This window comes from Scyliorhinus canicula, chromosome 1, assembly GCF_902713615.1.
Source record: "Scyliorhinus canicula chromosome 1, sScyCan1.1, whole genome shotgun sequence".
Lineage (NCBI taxonomy): Eukaryota > Metazoa > Chordata > Chondrichthyes > Carcharhiniformes > Scyliorhinidae > Scyliorhinus > Scyliorhinus canicula.
In genome coordinates, this window is record NC_052146.1 from 231,430,319 (window position 1) to 231,448,183 (window position 17,865).

A 17,865-nucleotide genomic window follows, 5' to 3' on the forward strand; every position below is an offset into this window, starting at 1 on the left:
GGAGCCTGGATTTTACACGCTGGTTGTGACAGGGAGCTGGTCACGTTTCTTGTCTGCGGGGGTGGCATGGATGGGATTGAGGCACTGTGGACAGGCAGGGCTTGGAGACAACTCGTGATCCTCAAGGATGAGTTAGCTGATAGTGACACTGGTGAGGCGTTTACTCTGAGAGGGGCTGTGTGCCAGGGACAGCGGCAATGGTGCATGTGTCCTTTGTTTGGGGTGAGCTCTGCTAATCCCCTGCTTCCTCTGCTGTGGGGCTATGCTTCGAAGGAGTGAACTTAGGAGAGCCAACTCCTGGTGGGCCGATGATTGATTATGGCCACGTCCATCACCTTGCTGATACTGCTGGGGTATGAAGGTTTCCAGATGGGTGGGCTAGGTGGGTTTCCACATGACCAGAAGCCCTGAGAGCATTTGCAGGATACTGTGAGCAGTCAACAGCCAGGAGGCTGTAAATTGCAGCTCGGGGCCGGGTTCAAATGAATTAATGCAGCAATGGCGGTCGGTGTCAGGGTACCCTACCTGAGCCCACGCAATTGCCACCAAGGCATTCCCCACTACTTCCTGATGACCAGGCATACACCCCTCGACAAGGCCGAAAGTTTGAAGAGTTTGCTTAACTCCTTGCTCCCCCTCAACAGCCATGGCACTCGGGCCAATTCACGCCCGTGTGATTCCCAGCTGAGAGAGCGAGAGCATCACAGCAGGGGGGGGGGGGGCAGTGGTGATTTGTGCTTCCAGCATGTTGTTAATTCGATCAAAATGCATGCAAATGGCGGTTTTGCAAGATGCCGCGGGGTGCGTAGCTCGCTGCTGCCAACGGCAGAGGACCGGAGCATCGGAACGGGATGCCTGGCACCAAGGCTCCATTCTCCGTCAGATTGGGAAATCTACTACGAGCATCAGGCACTGGAGAATCAAACGCCAAAATGTTCGACTTTTCCCAGAACATGGGTGGGGTGATTATATTCCGATGCTGGAGGCCAGTGATATGAGTATAATGGGTTATAGGTAAATAAGCCTCCCTAATTTTATTTATTTTCTCAATATACTTTATGTTTAATGCAGGTTATGTGTATGAAAATGTTAGGCAATCTCTCTTAAATACTCATTTGTTGACTGTACTACAGCTTCCAGAAACTGGAAGTTAATTCTGACGGTTAATTCATTTTTCCTGGGACCTACCCAAAAGGTGAGCCATAGCCCCCTCGAATTCACTTTAGTTTCCTTAATATTCCAGCTATCTCTGTGGAGGTCCTTCTATTAGTTTTTTGGCTATGTGACCATTCACCTTTTCCTTTACAGATCTTATGATGGTGGATGCCTCAACCCCTTGTTCTGGTTGCGGGCAAATAATCAACTACCTCCCCAAGTTAACACTGCTGACTTCTTTCTTGCATAACGCTCTTTTAGGATCACTGTAGGTTTCTACCAGCTGAAAGCTAGAGCAAATGATCAGACTGCCTTTGTTTCTCAAAACCAAACTGAAATGTCTGCTTTTATTGGCAGGCATACACAGATAAAACAAACAAGACACCCTTCTAATCAAAGCTCCACCATGAATCACTACCTCTATTTCAGCATGTCACACACAGCCTGTTTTCAGGCTGTTAACTACATTTTAATTCCAAAGTTTTCTTTGATTCTATTTTTGGACCACTTAATCTCCATCTTTTCTGCTATTGTTAAATTTGTTTTTGTTAATTGTTTTAAGGCACCCAGGAATGAATCCTATCTCGCAAGCAATGTTTCAGCAATTGACAAAGCCGCTTCAACTTTTCAAGAAATCACAGTGACTGTCACCATGAAACCTTGTTTTGTTTAAACTTTAGCAAATCTCAGCACACCCGTTTCAATTTGTGGATTTGACATCCTATAAAGAGACCCCAATTGTTATGTTCTTAATGGAGATTATTAACATGAAAAAAAAGAAATCCAAACTCAGTTATTAATTGAAACAACTACACCACAAAGTTTCATGTTTTCAACAAAAACGTTTATTGTGCAATAAGCAAAGAAAACCAGTTCTACAGTATTAAGTGAACATTGCATTTCATAAAGTACTATTCCTTAAAACCAAATATCGTAATGGGCCACTTCCCATTATGTTTTTAATTACACCTAAATGTTCCCCTATATTTTCCAGGATATTGTGGCTTCTTTCACTTTTCCTTGGACTAAACCACAGTGTGCCAAAGCTCTGAAGAATTCATTTTGACACTCCCCAATTTCCCAGTCTGGCACTTAAACTTACAAAGTTCTCCCTCTCTCTTCAAGGATGCCACTGCTGATCTCTCCCACTAGTTTTAGCAGGCATATTTGACCATTTTAGAACATAGAACAAACAGTGCAAAAGGAGGCCATTCGGCCATCGAGTCTGCACCAACCCACTTAAGCCTTCACTTCCACCCTATGCCTGAAACCCAATAACCCCTCCTAATCTTTTTTTAAATTTTTTTTTTAAAATTTAGATTACCCAATTATTTTTCCAATTAAGGGGCAATTTAGCGTAGCCAATCCACCTACTCTGCACATTTTTTGGGTTGTGGGGGCGAAACCCACGCAAACACGGGGAGAATGTGCAAACTCCACACGGACAGTGACCCAGAGCCAGGATTCGAACCTGGGACCTCAGCGCCGTGAGGCCGCTGTGCTAACCACTAGGCCACCGTGCTGCCCTCTCCTAATCTTTTTGATCACAAAGGGCAATTTACCATGGCCAATCCAGCTAACCTGCACGTCCTTGGACCCTGGGAGGAAACCGGAGCAACCAGAGGAAACCCACACACACACAGGGAGAATGTGCAGACTCCGCACAGACAGTGACCCAGCGGGGAATCAAACCTTTGACCCTGGCACTGTGAAACCACAGTGCTATCCACTCGTGCTACCGTGCTGCCCATTTTACTTCCTCATGATCTTTTCATTCTGAGCACAGGCCCCATTTAAAACATTTCCATGGTGACTCTAATTCAGGGTCACCCCTGGCTCCGAACGATCTCCATGCTCTTTGTTCTTACTGCTGGAAGAAAACAACTGCCTTCTCACATTCTTCCAACCAAACTCATTGGGGTAAACTTTACAATCCCACCCGCCACAGGAATCGGCATCAGTGGGGTGGGCAATTAAAAGGTCCATTGACCTCAGGCAGACATTTCTGGTTCTGGGGCAGGGAGGACGAGTAAATCTCACCCGTTGTTTTTTTGAGAAAACATGCAGTTAAAATTAACACCAAAGGTACCTCCCCTGAAACCTATCCCTATGGCAATGTGGCAACCCTCAGATGTCCCAAATAGAGATTGAAACATAAGTATTTGAATACCTTCAGACTTTGTTTGATCTGGGACCCACACAAACTACTTAAGTCCCTTATGAAGAAACCAGTAGGCATCTCAGACTCAGGTCGGGGCCATCGGTTGTCCATTGTTTTCACACACTAACTCTGACCTTATTAACTGGACACAGATCAACCTTTGAATGGTTATACTTTAAGTTTGTTTGCCAACCTCAGCAACTCAGTTCCCCCTCCCCATCCATTTATTTTGCGTTACTTTAACCCCCCAACCTAAAAGTTATATTCCAAAAACATACAAAATATGAAGTTAGACATTGTCATAACGATCCTCATCTTCCTCAACCTGACAGGTCGCACATACCAATCTGCTCCAATCTTCTTCTCCTCCACAGTCGAGCCCCCGAGGATTGGCCGCATGCTTGGCTCGCAGTTTACCTCCTAATCTAACCCAAGGTCACCAGATGTGACGTCTCTTCCTTAAACCTCAAGTCATTAAATTCTGACTGTCAAGAATCTAACCTTGGGTCCTCTTTCTTATCAAGATATTGTTCTTTATTTGTAGCATTTGCAGACGTGGGCCAGCTTCTGCGTGTACACTGATTGAAGAGATTAAACAAGCTCTGAGCTTAATCTAATTTTTATTGATTCTAGCGGGGTTGATCCCAGTCATACCAATTGCTCTCGCACTGGACCTGAAGTCACCTTTGCACTATTTCTCCTAACCATGTTGCCACATTAGTTTGGCCAACAACTGACTGTCTTTTCGGTGTATGTACTTTATGTACTGAACCTTGACAATAAGACACAAAAAGAAATAAAATTGAAACCGCTAGCTTCATAAACAAGGTAATAGTAAATTCAGTCAAATTTCTGAAGAGTAAGGGCAGCACGGTGGCGCACTGGTTAGCATTGCTGCCTCATGGCGGCGAGGTCCCAGGTTCGATCCCAGCCCTGGGTCGCTCTCTGTGTGGAGTTTGCACATTCTCCCCGTGTTTGCTTCGCCCCCACAACCAAAGATGTACGGGATAGGTGGATTGGCCACGCTAAATTGTCCCTTAATTGAAAAAAATGAATTGGGCACTCTAAATTATTATTTTTTTAATTCTGAAGAGTAAGTAGAAAAGGGGTTAAGTTAAGACATTGCCTAAAATACTTGTCTCAAGTCTGGAGAATGTTAAAATCTGGACAGCTAGATTTGTTTTTGACACATTTTGAATTACCGTTCCTGTAGGTTGACAGAAATAGATTCAACTTCTTTCAAGAACACTGGGCTGTCCTGCTGGAGTTTAAACAACAATTGCTCAGAAGTAAACAGCAGGCAGACACAAAAGAATGTTGGAGCAGCCGTAATTTTTGTACTCTGTGGTCAGTTCCCTCTCTCTGGAGTATACACTGTGTCAGATGTTGAGGGATTGCAGACAGCCGAACAAGTCAGCAAAGTGGAGGTCAATGTAAATACCAGGTAGATAAGCAGCACCTAAATCCTGGACAGAATCATGATTTACCAGGAGGGCTGCAGTGATTCTTTCTTCGTGCGGCAAAATGAAAGGCTGCTGCAATTTGGGTGATCAAAAATAAAAACTCCAGTAGCTCTTCAAATCTTGTGTGAACACTCAAAACTAAAATGTGGTCTGCAACACAATTTTCAATGTTCCATTTACAACTAAATGTATTCTTTTGATGGTTAAAGTACAATTTATGCAAGTACACTTGAAGCAAGCCTTGTCAAGCGAGGTGTAGTAGAGAGTTAGCTGGGGTATTTAGATCGTAACTAGTCTAGGCATGTTGAGCTAAAGCTCTAGTGGCAAATTTAGTGAAGCGATGCATGGATTTATCCTAATCTTAATCCATGCCTGATGAAACTTTCCAATGAGATATTCTGAACCATGACCTGTCCAAGTCTGAGATTAGGTAAATGTGTAACTGTGTAAATGAGATCCGTTTTTAACAGCGATGTGATTAATAAAATTTGATGAATCACTGAAAACATAATTTTATAATTGTGGAGCGCTGTAAAATGATTAATCTATTGCTTTTTTAATGATAAATAAACATTTTTTTCAGAATATTTTAGTGTCTACATTCGCCCCAATTTGCAATTTGCTGCCTGTAAACATTTTGAAAATACATTTATTTCACTGTTTTTTGTTTCCTGAACAGGGTGGTCTGTGAAAATTCTTTAATGTAATTGGCTGCTGAATTGACCTGATGACATCACTGCTGCTCCAGGCTGTTAATGTCCAGTAAGAACACTGCAATCAGCGGCACTACAGTAATTGGGGTTAAATCCTTGCCAGAGAGATCACTAGATCTCCCAGTGAGAGTTACTTGGGCAAACGACTTTGCTACACCATTGACTACAAAGTCCAATCCATTAGCATAGGCCTTTAACCACTCTGCTAAACCTACATAGCCAGTTGGGCCAGACTGGTCTAGTCCACATCCTGATCCAGTCTGAAGTCAATTCACACGACTCTAGAGCTGCTCAATGTTGTTCACCGCAGCCATATGTAGTGCCCTCAGCGGGACACCTCCAAAGTTGTAGCTACTGGGAATATGCTTCAGACCACAAGGGACAGGGACTAGGTTGATGCACAAGGATGATTCCTGTTAACTATTATACAAAAAGTTCAGTTCAGTTGTCTGGACAGCTATTTGTGATGCAGAGCAAGGCCAACAACACATTGAATTCCCATACCAAAGAACAAAGAACAATACAGCACAGGAACAGGCCCTTCGGCCCTCTAAGCCTGTACCGGTCATGATACCAACCTTGGCCAAAACCCTCAGCACTTCCTTGTGCCGTATCCCTCTATAACCATCCTATCCATGTATTTGTTAAAGTGCCTATTGAACGCCGTTAATGTATCTGCTTCCACAATCTCCCCTGGCAACGCGTTCCAGACACTCACCACCGTCTGAGTAAAAACCCTGCCTCGCACATCTCCTCTAAACTTTGCCCTACAGATCTTAAACCTATGCCCCCTGGTGACTGACCCCTCCATCCTGGGAAAGAGTGCCTTCCCAACCACTCTATCCATGCCCCTCATAATCTTGTAGACCTCTATCAGGTCACCCCTCAACTTCCGTCATTTTAATGAAAACAGTCTGAGTCTATTCAGCCTCTTATCTTAGTTAACACCCTCCAGACCAGGAAACATCCTGATAAACCTCCTCTGCACCCTCTCCAAAGCCTCTACATCCTTCTGGTAATGTGGTGACAGAATTGTGTGCAATATTCCAAGTGTAACCTGACCAAAGCTCTATACAACTACAGCATGACATGCCAGGTTTTATACTCGATGCCCCGTCCACTGATGGCAAGAATTCCGTATGATTTCTTGACTACCTTGTCCACTTGTGTTGCCACTTTCAAAGATCTGTGGACCTGCAGGCCTAGATCGCTCTGACTTTCTATATTCCAAAGAGTTTTGCCATTTACATTATATTTCCCCTTTATTTCGACCTACCAAAATGCATTACCCCGCATTTGTCTGGATTAAACTCCATTTGCCATGTCTCTGCCCAATTGTCCAGACTATCGATATCCTGCTGTATCCTCTGACAATCCCCAACACTATCTCCCACTCCAACAACCTTGGTGTCATCCACAAACTTACTAATCACACCAGCTACATTTTCCTCCAAATCATTTATGTATATTACAAACAACAGAAGCCCCAGCACAGAAATCAGTGGAACACCACTAATTACAACCTTCCATTTAGAAAAACACCTTTCTACTGCTACCCTTTGCCTTCTGTGACTGAGCCAGTTCTGTATCCAGCTTGCCACCTCATCTCTGATCCCATGTGACTTCACCTTTTGTACCAGTCTGCCATGAGGCACCTTATCAAAGGCATTACTGAAGTCCATGTAAACAACATCCACCACCCTCCCCTCAATAATCATCTTTGCCACCTTCTCAAACAACTCAATCAAGTTAGTGAGGCACGACTTCCCCTTCACAAAACCATGCTGTCTATCGCTAATGAGACCATTTGTTTCCAAATAGGTATAAATACTGTCGCTGAGAATTGGCTCCAAGAAAATACCTACTACGACGTGAGGCTCACCGACCTATAGCTTCCAGGATAATCCCTGCTACCTTTCTTCGACAGCGGTACCACATTAGCTATTCTCCAGTCCTCTGGGATCTCACCTGTAGCCGACTGAGGTTATTCATGAACTTCCTCTAGGGGCCTCACGGTAGCATGGTGGTTAGCATCAATGCTTCACAGCTCCAGGGTCCCAGGTTCGATTCCCGGCTGGGTCACTGTCTGTGTGGAGTCTGCACGACCTCCCCGTGTGTGCGTGGGTTTCCTCCGGGTGCTCCAGTTTCCTCCCACAGTCCAAAGATGTGCGGGTTAGGTGGATTGGCCGTGCTAAATTGCCCGTAGTGTAAGGTTAATGGGGGGATTGTTGGGTTACGGGTATACGGGTTACATGGGTTTAAGTAGGGTGATCATTGCTCGGCACAACATCGAGGGCCGAAGGGCCTGTTCTGTGCTGTACTGTTCTATGTTCTATGTTCCTCAACCTTGCCCCTCTCTTGAGGTGTGGTGAACCTCAGGTTAAATCACCACCAGTCACATCTCCCCCTCAAAGGCGAAAGCAGCCTGTGGTTATGTGGGATTATGGTGACTCTACTTACTTCACTTTGTAACTTTATACACATATGTAATTGGGTTGCTAGAGTTATTTTTCTCTCTCAATTTGACATTTGATTTAATATTTGTTATTGAGGCAGGTCTGAAGGAAGGACAATGGATGGTGAAATTAAGGATGATGGTGATGAGGATTGTGGCACTGGACAGTTCCTCCTCCTGCTGTATATCTTACTGCATAGGTAGTAGTCATAATGGCAAAGTTATGGGGCGCGATTCTCCGCCCCCCACGACGGGTCGGAGAATAGCAGGAGAGCCTTCCCGACATTTTTCCTGACCTCCCGCTATTCTCCCCCCCCCCACGGCCGCCCCACGACACGAATCGCTGCTCGCCGTTTTTTTACGGTGAACAGCGATTCTCCCCTATCTGATGGGCCGAGTTTCCAGGCCTTTACAGCTGTTTTCACGAACTCAAACACACCTTTGCGGAGAATCGCGCCCATGGAGCATGGCAAAGTTTTTGCATGCTCGTGTATCTGGAATAATACTTTGGGTAGAATCTTACCATCTTCAACGAGTTTCAGATGTCGGAACTGGCTGCCCACCTGTGTGATACATACATAGATACATAGAAGATAGGAGCAGGACGAGGCCTTTTGGCCCTTCGAGCCTGCTCCGCCATTCATCACAATCATGGCTGATCATCCAGCTCAATAGCCTAATCCTGCTTTCTCTCCATAGCCTTTGATCCCATTCTCCCCAAGTGCTATATCCAACCGCCTCTTGAATATATTCAAAGTTTTAGCATCAACTACTTCCTGTGGTAATCAATTCCACAGGCTCACCACTCTTTGTGTGAAGAAGTGTCTACTTATATCTGTCCGAAATGGTTTACCCTGAATCCTCAGACTGTTACCCCTGGTTCTGGACACACCTATCATTGGTAACATCTTACCTGCATCTACCCTGTCTAATCCTGTTATAATTTTATAAGTCTCTATGAGATCCCGCCTCATTCTTCTAAACTCCATCGAGAACAATCCCAACCTAGTCAATCTCTCCTCATATGAAAATCCCGCCATCCCTGGAATCAGTCTGGTAAACCTTCGCTGCACTCCCTCGAGAGCAAGAACATCCTTCCTCAGAGAAGGAGACCAAAACTGCACACAATACTCCAAGTGTGGCCTCACCAAGGCACTGTACAATTGCAGCAACACACCTCTGCTTCGATACTCGAAACCTCTTGCAATGAAGGCCAACATACCATTAGCCTTCTTTACCGCCTGCTGCACCTGCATGCTTACCTTCAGCGAATGATGCACAAGGATGCGCAGGTCCCGCTGCACACCCTCCTCTCCCAATTTATAACCATTCAGGTAGTAATCTGCCTTCCTGTTTTTGCTTCCAAATTGAATAACCTCACACTTATCCAAATTATACTGCATCTGCCATTGGTTTGCCCACTCACCCAACCTGTCCAGATCTTGCTGTAGGATCCCTGCATCCTCATCACAATTCACCCTCCCACCTAATTGGGTATCATCTGCAAACTTTGAGATGTTACTTTTTGTTCAGTCATCAAAATCATTAATATATATTGTGAATAGCTGGGGTCCCAGCACCGACCCCTGTGGTACTCCACTGGTTATTGCCTGCCAATTTGAAAAGGACCCATTAATCCCTATTCTTTGTTTCCTCTCTGCCAACCATTTTTCTATCCACAAACCGGAGGCGGACATTTGAGAGGCCACTTCCGTCAAATCAAATAAAAGATGGTGGGTGGGACAGACACTCTATTGAGCAAATGGTCGGGGTGGGGAGGGGGGGGGGGCGGAGTTGGGGGCTGCAAATTTGCACTGCCAGCAACCCTACCAGAAGAGGTAAGCACTTCTGTGGCAGACAGGCGAATGTGAAGGTGTCTCAGGCTAGTAATTGGCTACCCACTGTTGCAGGTAGTAAGTAGCATTCTTAAAATATCCTCACTGCCCTCAACTAAATCTGCCTCTGTGTGACTGGTAACGTTCTGTCTATTGTTTCTTTCAGTCTAAAGGGTTGATTTTAACCATGATCACGTGGTGGAAATCAGTAATGGTGACCAGGAAAATATCAGATTGTCATAAAATCCTATCTCATTTATTGTCCTTCAGGGAAGAATTATGCTACCCTTACCCAATCTGGCCTACAGTTTACTTCAGACCAGCAACAATGTAGTTTGATCTTAACTGCCCTTTGAACTGGCCTAGCTAGCCATTTAGTTGTATCATACTGCAATGAAGAAGACTAATAAGATAAAATCAGATGGAACACCTGGCATCCTCCTAGGCACTGGAGGCACGATTTAATGGAAAAGAAACAGAGACCAGTTTTGGGTGCGTTTAGCCGGGTATTTCCCCACTGAGAATGACATCGCTATTAAACAGGACTTTGCTTCTTTTTCAGGCCTTGGTGTGGAATGCCCCACTGAGGTCCCACTGAGGCTAATTTCCTGCACTAACGAGCTCAGCTTGCCATTGCAGAAAGAGATCGGGGCGTCATTTGAAAATGGTGCCCCAATCTCTGAAACCCCCACTGCGATCTCTGGACTCCCCCAACTTACCGATGTGGGGGTCCTCGAGCCCCCTGCACCCACCTCATATGGGCAGGACACTCCTGCACCCAATCTGGGCATGACTAAGGTGCCACATGAGCCTGGCATCATCTGGGTGGCACTACCAGGGTGGCATCAGGGGTCCCTGGTCACCTTGGAGACCTCCCCACAAGTGCTAGTATGCCTGGTCCACATTTATGGAAACGAATGCTAAACAACGGCCACTCAGGGTCTCCAGGGTGCGGCCGTTAGATCCCATGCCTTGGGTAACTCCAACGCAGACATGTTCAAGTGATCCTAACTTCTCAATGGGCAGGATCCAGGTCACGACATCTTGCGAGATGTTGGTAGATCTCACGAGGCCAGTAAATCTCACGAGAGGCCTCTCCCGATATTTACCGGCCTCATTGCATCCCGGGTCTGGCGCGCCGAGGCTGATAGATCGCACCCTGGATCCGACAAGGGCACATACAGCCCTGTCAACTCTGCAAAGTCCTCCTCACTAACATCTGGGTACTTTGGCAATATTGGGCGAGCTGTCCAACATGAGGTAAACAGCCTGCTATAGCCATACACCCAGAGTCATGCATTTCAACCAATGTCCTAGTTTCCTTTGTCATGATCCCTGGGTGTACCCTGCCCCACCAGCAGGACAGTTCCAGAGGTGACAGCACGGTGGTCTAAAATTGGGCAGGAGTGGCCCTGGGAATACTCAATGTTAACTCCAATCTGAAGAAGTCTTGTGGTATTAAGTCAAACATGGGCAAGGAAACATCCTGCTGATTACCACCCACAACTAGCCCTCAGTTGATGAATTGGTTCAGCTCCACGTTGAATACCGTTTGGAAGAAGTACTGATGGTAGCAAGGGCGCCTTTATTCAAATCAGGATGCTTGACCTTTCACCATCTCAAAGAAGTATCACTCAATCTTATTTCTGTTTTACCGCAAAGTTTCTCCAAGAAGCCCATGCCGGAGGTCCTAATTTCAAGTCATAACTAAATCTAAGGCAACGAGCATCATTTAAATGACAACTCCGCCACTCCAGCACAGATTAATCAGGTTCCTCAATATCTGCCGTGTTTACAATGGAAAGAATTGTGTGCCTGGCAGCTTGTGGTCAGGTTTGACGACTTAGTCCACTTTTTGACCATCGCCCAGCCATTATATAGGAGGGTGAAGCAGGGTAGGGTTAGTACCAATCCCAACAATTCTAGACTTGAAGTTGCCAATTTGGATTAATTGCTGGCTAATGGGCACAGGTATTTAGAACCAATGTGACGAATCAAACATTATTTCCAGGTTTCAGCGATTTTTTTCCCCCTGCCAGGTCACTATATCCACACTATGCTAATGTTCATTCATACTGGCTGAAGATGGATCTTTAAAAAAATATATAAAGATAGCCTATATCAATAGACAACAAGAAAATACCTTTTCTTGTTCCTAGTTGGGAATATTTGAGTTGTCTGATTTTGGATGTATTTCTCTTCCAGTCCAACATTGAACACAGTTAACCTTTATCTTTCCTTGCATTTGCTTGATATTTAAAGTTTGGGTGCCTATCATTTGAATGTCTCCCCAATTTGTACCAGAGCTGATCGCTCTCTTCCAGTGTAGATGAAATGTCGTTTGAATTGTGTTTGCAGCAAATGTAACAAATGCACCATCTTTGTTTCATTTTCTAAAAGTTTATTTAGAAATCTTGATTAAAAACAATACCACAGAAATGAAAATAGTGTGTTGTTCTACCTTGTATCTTTAAATCACGAGGCCTAAAGTTATATTCTGAAAAAATTGAGATATTTCTCACTACCATTTTAGCAGAGTGTGAACACATTTAGTTGAAATTGCTCGCTGCCTGAGCTCAAACAGCAGATAAAGAATTCTTTGGCAAATGAAGGATTATCCCAAGGTTTAATTTCAAGCCATAGATATTTCGCAGTGGTAGTCCTGCACCTTCTTCCGAAGGTGGTGTGTTCAAACCAGAGACGTGGGCAGATAATAATTATTTTCCTACTTCTTCCTTTGGTGCCGTTATAACAGGGGTTATAACAGAAATTCACAATTTTAAAGGGCTGCATAGTATATTAAGTAAAATAATTAATATTTAAAATAGCCAAAATAAAAGGTTTTTAAAAAAAAAGCAATAAATTTTTATTAATTAATATTTTAAAGTAGAAACTTCACATGAAACACATGTGCCGAGCAATGATCACCCTACTCAAGTGAACGTATCCACCCTATGCCAGTAACCCAACAGCAGTAACCCATTAACCTTAAAATAATTTTTTTTTTTTTTTAAATGACTTGATCTTGGTGGGCCGCATAAAGACCTTTGGCGGGCCGCATGCGGCCCACGGGCCGTAGTTTGCCCACCCCTGCGTTATAACCTTGCATGGAACTCATCCGGCTGGGGATGATTGTTCCAAAGTGCTGATTGGGTTGTGAGTTAACCAGCACTAGTATAACAGATCAGCTGCTATAGCAGCTGACAGAAAGGAGTGAGGACCCTGAGATGTGTAACCAGGTCCTGTGTAAATACTGCTGTTATGCTGAATAAATGGGCGCAAATCTCTGGAAAAATTCCTCCGCGTGGTAGGGAGCAGGCATTGCCGCGAGCTTCAGTGAGGCTGGCAACGCATTTCAACGTTAATTGGTCCACTTAACGAGGCCCCATGGGCTTCTCACTCCAAATGAAGGCTTGCCAGCTGATCTGCCGGGACTGCGCCCACCAGCCCCCCCCCCCCCCCTCCCCCCCCCCCCCCGCTCACAAGGTTGAGCAGCGCTTCAGCTGCACCTGCCCAGCCAACCCAAGCCAGCTTGCAATAACGGTGCCGAGGAGTCCAGCCCCAAGTTTCAGGGATGCTGGTCTGGGGATGATCCTAGATGCGGTCGAGGCCAGAAAGGATGTCCTATTCCCCAGAGGGTCCTGGATAGTCAGCCACCAGGTAGTCAGTGCTGCCTGGGAATGAGGTGGTGACAGCTGTCAGCTCAGAGGACTGGCCTTTAGTGCTAGAAGAAGGTCAACGACCTTCACCAGCAGCACGAGTGAGTACACAGCATCGCCACTCCCCCCCCCCACTCCCCAAGGGAGCATCCACCCCCCCCCCCAACTCCTCTTGCGAACCTCCACCCCCTCCCCCTTCAACCACTCCCATCCCTCCTTAGAAACCCCCCCACCCTTACCACTGTGAAGCACCTGTGTGGCTAACGATGCCCTCTCTGTATCTCCTCAGGAAAAAGCTCTCCCACAATCGTCGGGAGAGGGCCCAGACTGGCGAAGGGGTTCCAGACTTAAGAATCCTCACCTCCTTCGAGGAGCGAGCCCTGGAGGTGACTGGGGTGGTCGAGGACAGACCGGTCACCCATGTGGAGGCTGGCGGATGTTGCATAGGTGAGGAACCACTGGGCTCCTCCCGGAGGATTTCAAACGTGAATTGTTATTGCTTTACTGACTGACCCATTCCTCCCACTGACCACATGTCCTCCAAGTGATGGCGCCGGCCCATTCTGGGCCAAAAATAAACTATCATCATTCCTCCCACTGACCACATGTCCTCCAGGTGACGGCGCCAGCCCATTCTGGGCCAAAAATAAACTATCAGCGGGAAGAGTCCTGGAGAATCAAGCAGGAAAATCCTGATCAAATATTACTCCTGAGTGATCTACTTTCAGGTCACATTGACCACCTGAGAGGTAACTGTACGATTTACTTGAAAGTGTTTTGGTAAATATTCTCAATAAGGTGTTGAATTTAGCTTGAGATTTTGTCAATCAGAATTCTCAGCCTCAGAACTTAAACAAGATGTACTCAATTTCTCTCATCTCTCACCCTTATTAAAGTCTAATCAACAGCTTCATCTTAGTGAATTTCTTCTGTACCCTCTCTATGGCATTAACATCATTTCTATTTGAGCATCTAATTCCCTTTTAAAAATACATAGGGTGGGATTCTTTGTCCCCTCATCTCACACGACGGGTTTTGTGGGTGGCCGAGGCGACCTGCCCTTGGCTGGCTGCAGGACCTTCTGGTTCCACCACTGTCAAAGGAGTTTCCTGTTGTTTGCATGCTCCGCTGCCCAGGAACGCACGGCAGGGGGTTGCCATCGGCAGGGTCAAAAGATCACACCATCAGGAATGTCTGGAAAATCCCGCAACATGGTCTCTGCTTCAACAACGTGATGTGGTGAGAACATCACATTCTAACATCCACTTGTGTAAAGAGATATTTTTCTAACCTTTATTTAATTCTTATACTTACCTTAAAATGGTGTACTTGCTTTGTCATCAATTTTTACCTTAATCTTCTTATTTCTGGGGGAAAAAAGCTAACTTCACAAGTTTCTCTTGACAACTTTGTCAACATGCGAGGGACAACTCCATGGTCACACTGGGAATTTTTCCTAGTTTTCTGCCTGACACAGAGTTAGGGAACATTTTTTGTTTCTTTTCTTTGTCTTTTTAAACTTCATTCTCAATTTTTGTTCCTTCGTTTCGTGCACAATTCCCAATAATATTAGTAATCCCTTTATATTTCTCAGACCACTCCAAAGGAATTTTGATCATTTCTTAATATATACTGGTCCCACAATTCTGTACATACCGATATTAATGTTTTCATTTAGGTTCTCTATCTTTCACCTTTTTGATGTTTTTGCCTTTTTCCATTTTTATTTCCTGTGTAATACAAACTTGTTCTGCTTATTTTTTTTCCAGCATTTCTTGCTCCATTTATTTTGCCATCCAAGCTGCTTTTCCCTTCCTCTGCTTCCTTCACAGTTCTATGTTAACTTTCATGCAAAGGTATTGGCTCCAGCTCTGTTCAGGTGCAGCCATCTCACCGGTACAGCTCACTCCAGTGTCAGATCGTTCCCCATTGTCCCCCTACATCATTGTCCTGAGCATCCACCTCCCTCGTCTGGCTGTCGTTGGTAACAATCCTCAGAATGTCGTGGTCCAGTTTTTAATCTGTCACTTAATAACTTTTGCAGGAGCTGAATCCAGTTCCTTCTCATATTGTGATTCTGACATTAACATTGACTTTAGGCTGATCTCTCCTTCTGCAACATCTTCGGCACCTGCACTGCAAATCGCTTTCTCGCGTTAGGAACTCCTGTCTGCAGGTACAGAACTAACTGCTCAATACTGAATCTCTCACGCTGCCACTTTCCTACACATACCTACACTCACTCCCTCGGGCAGTCACTTTTCCAAAGATACCATGGCCTCGCTTATACTCGTCCCAGGTCGTCACCTTGGAACAAGTACTCAATGTTGAAAGCTCATTTGTCAAGGCCTCAAAGGACACCTGCATTTCCTTCCTACTCCTCTGATGGATAGTCCCCCACCTATAACCTTTATTCTCTATCAGTCTCTCTCTCTCTCTCTGCCAGTAGGATAAATCAACCCTTGGAGGCCCCTTTGGCTCCATTGTGTGATAGTGTCTCCTACTGTTCTTTAAATTCAGTAACTTAGAGCTCAAGTAAATGCAGCTGGAGATATTTCCGGAATGTGTGTTTAACCTGGAAGCTCGAACAATCCAGGAATTCCCTCATTCAGCAAGATTGACACAGCATGGGTCAGAACTGCCCTGACAAATAAAACTTTTGAACATTATCTAACGGCTACAAATCATTAGAATTGAAACTTAGAACACATGGTGTAGAAGTCTAACTATTCACAATACAAACTTAAAGAGTCTGCCTTCAGGAAAGCTGAACTATACACCAAGCTAAAATGAGGCCTCATTGCCCATCACACATAATTGTAATGGAGTAAATCGCACAAGTGGCAGGTAAAACTTAAATGTAAAGCATTTATGCTTAAAACAAATTCTTAATACAGCGCAGTTATACCCCTCTCCCCTTACTTTATGTGACTTGTATCAAAATAAACAAATATTGAAAGAAGATATATCGTAAGTGTTACAAACTGCTGTCATTTTACATGTGTTAAGCAATGGCTTAATGTTTCTGGCAAACACCAATCCTTTTACAAAGCAAGGCCATACAAAATTAAACATAAATTTTCATGTTACTGTCCATCCATCTCCAATCTTTGGTATTTCTCTGTTACTCGCTTCAATGTTTAATCTATTTTTGAACCTTAATTTTTGCTTTATTTTTTATTCCTTTGTGTTTCCATCTGATGCTCAGATTCATTTTTTTGGGTATTCCCAGTGGGATCCGCCTTTGCTCCTGTTTTTTGAAGGAAGGCAAGGAAGAGCATTGAGAGGATAACAGGCAGGTCAGGCTACAACAAAAGCAGATTTTGGCCACCCACTGATACTCTTTCACCCACGTTTACAAGCAAAGACTTGCTATTGCCTTGCGGAGCGGCACACATATGATCAGGGTCAGCAGACACACAGATGCTGTGTGCTGTTTTCTGTTGCAAGGACACCTACAGTTAACATGCACTATCTGGCTGCGGTTGTCAGAGGGCAGTAATAGTCCTCAATTCCTTTTCTGCTACCCTCTTCCAGCTACACCACAATTCTGTTTCTAAGGGAAAGGTACCCTGATACAGTGAGCAGGTCCATCTATTCAATCACCTCAATCTGTATTATCTGCACTTCAACAATCATTGAACACGGGATTACAGCATCATGTCAGTCCATCACTGGGTCATTGTCACAGCCATAGAATTTTACAGCACAAAAAGAAGCCCTTTGGCCAACCGTATCTGCACCGGCCATCAGACACCTATCTATTCTAATCCCATTTTCCAGTATCTGGTTTGTAGCCTTGTATGCTGTGCCATTTCAAGTGCTCATCCAAATGCTTCTTAAATGTTGTGAGGGTTCCCGCCACAATCGCTCGTTCACACGGTCTGTGGGTTTCTGCATTACAATGTGAACTTTACATGCTGGCATCACTGAAACATCTGCAGTGGCTGTACTGTCGATGCCTAGGTTGGATAAAGCTCCTCTGACCCGTCCACAGGTGAATGCCAGGAACTTTAGTTCCTACTCCAAGTATTGCTTCTCATTGGAGACCGGAGTGAGGAGCCAGAAGGGCAACATGGTGGCACAGTGGTTAGTGCTGCTGCCTCACAGCGCCAGGGATTTGGGTTCAATTCTGATTTTGGGTAACTGTGTGGAGGTCACACATATCCTCCCCAGGTCTGTATGGGTTTTCTCCGGGTGCTCTGGTTTCCTCCCACAGTTCAAAGATGTGCAGCTTAGGTGGATTGGCCGTGATAAATTGCCTCTTAGTCTCGAAGGATGCTCAGGTTAGGTTGCGGGGTTATGGAGAACGGGGAAGTGGATGTGGATAGACTGCTCTTTTGAGTGTTGGTGCAGACTTGATGGACCGAATGGCCTCCTTCTACACTGTAGAAATTCCATGTGAACAGAATTTCTATGTGAGA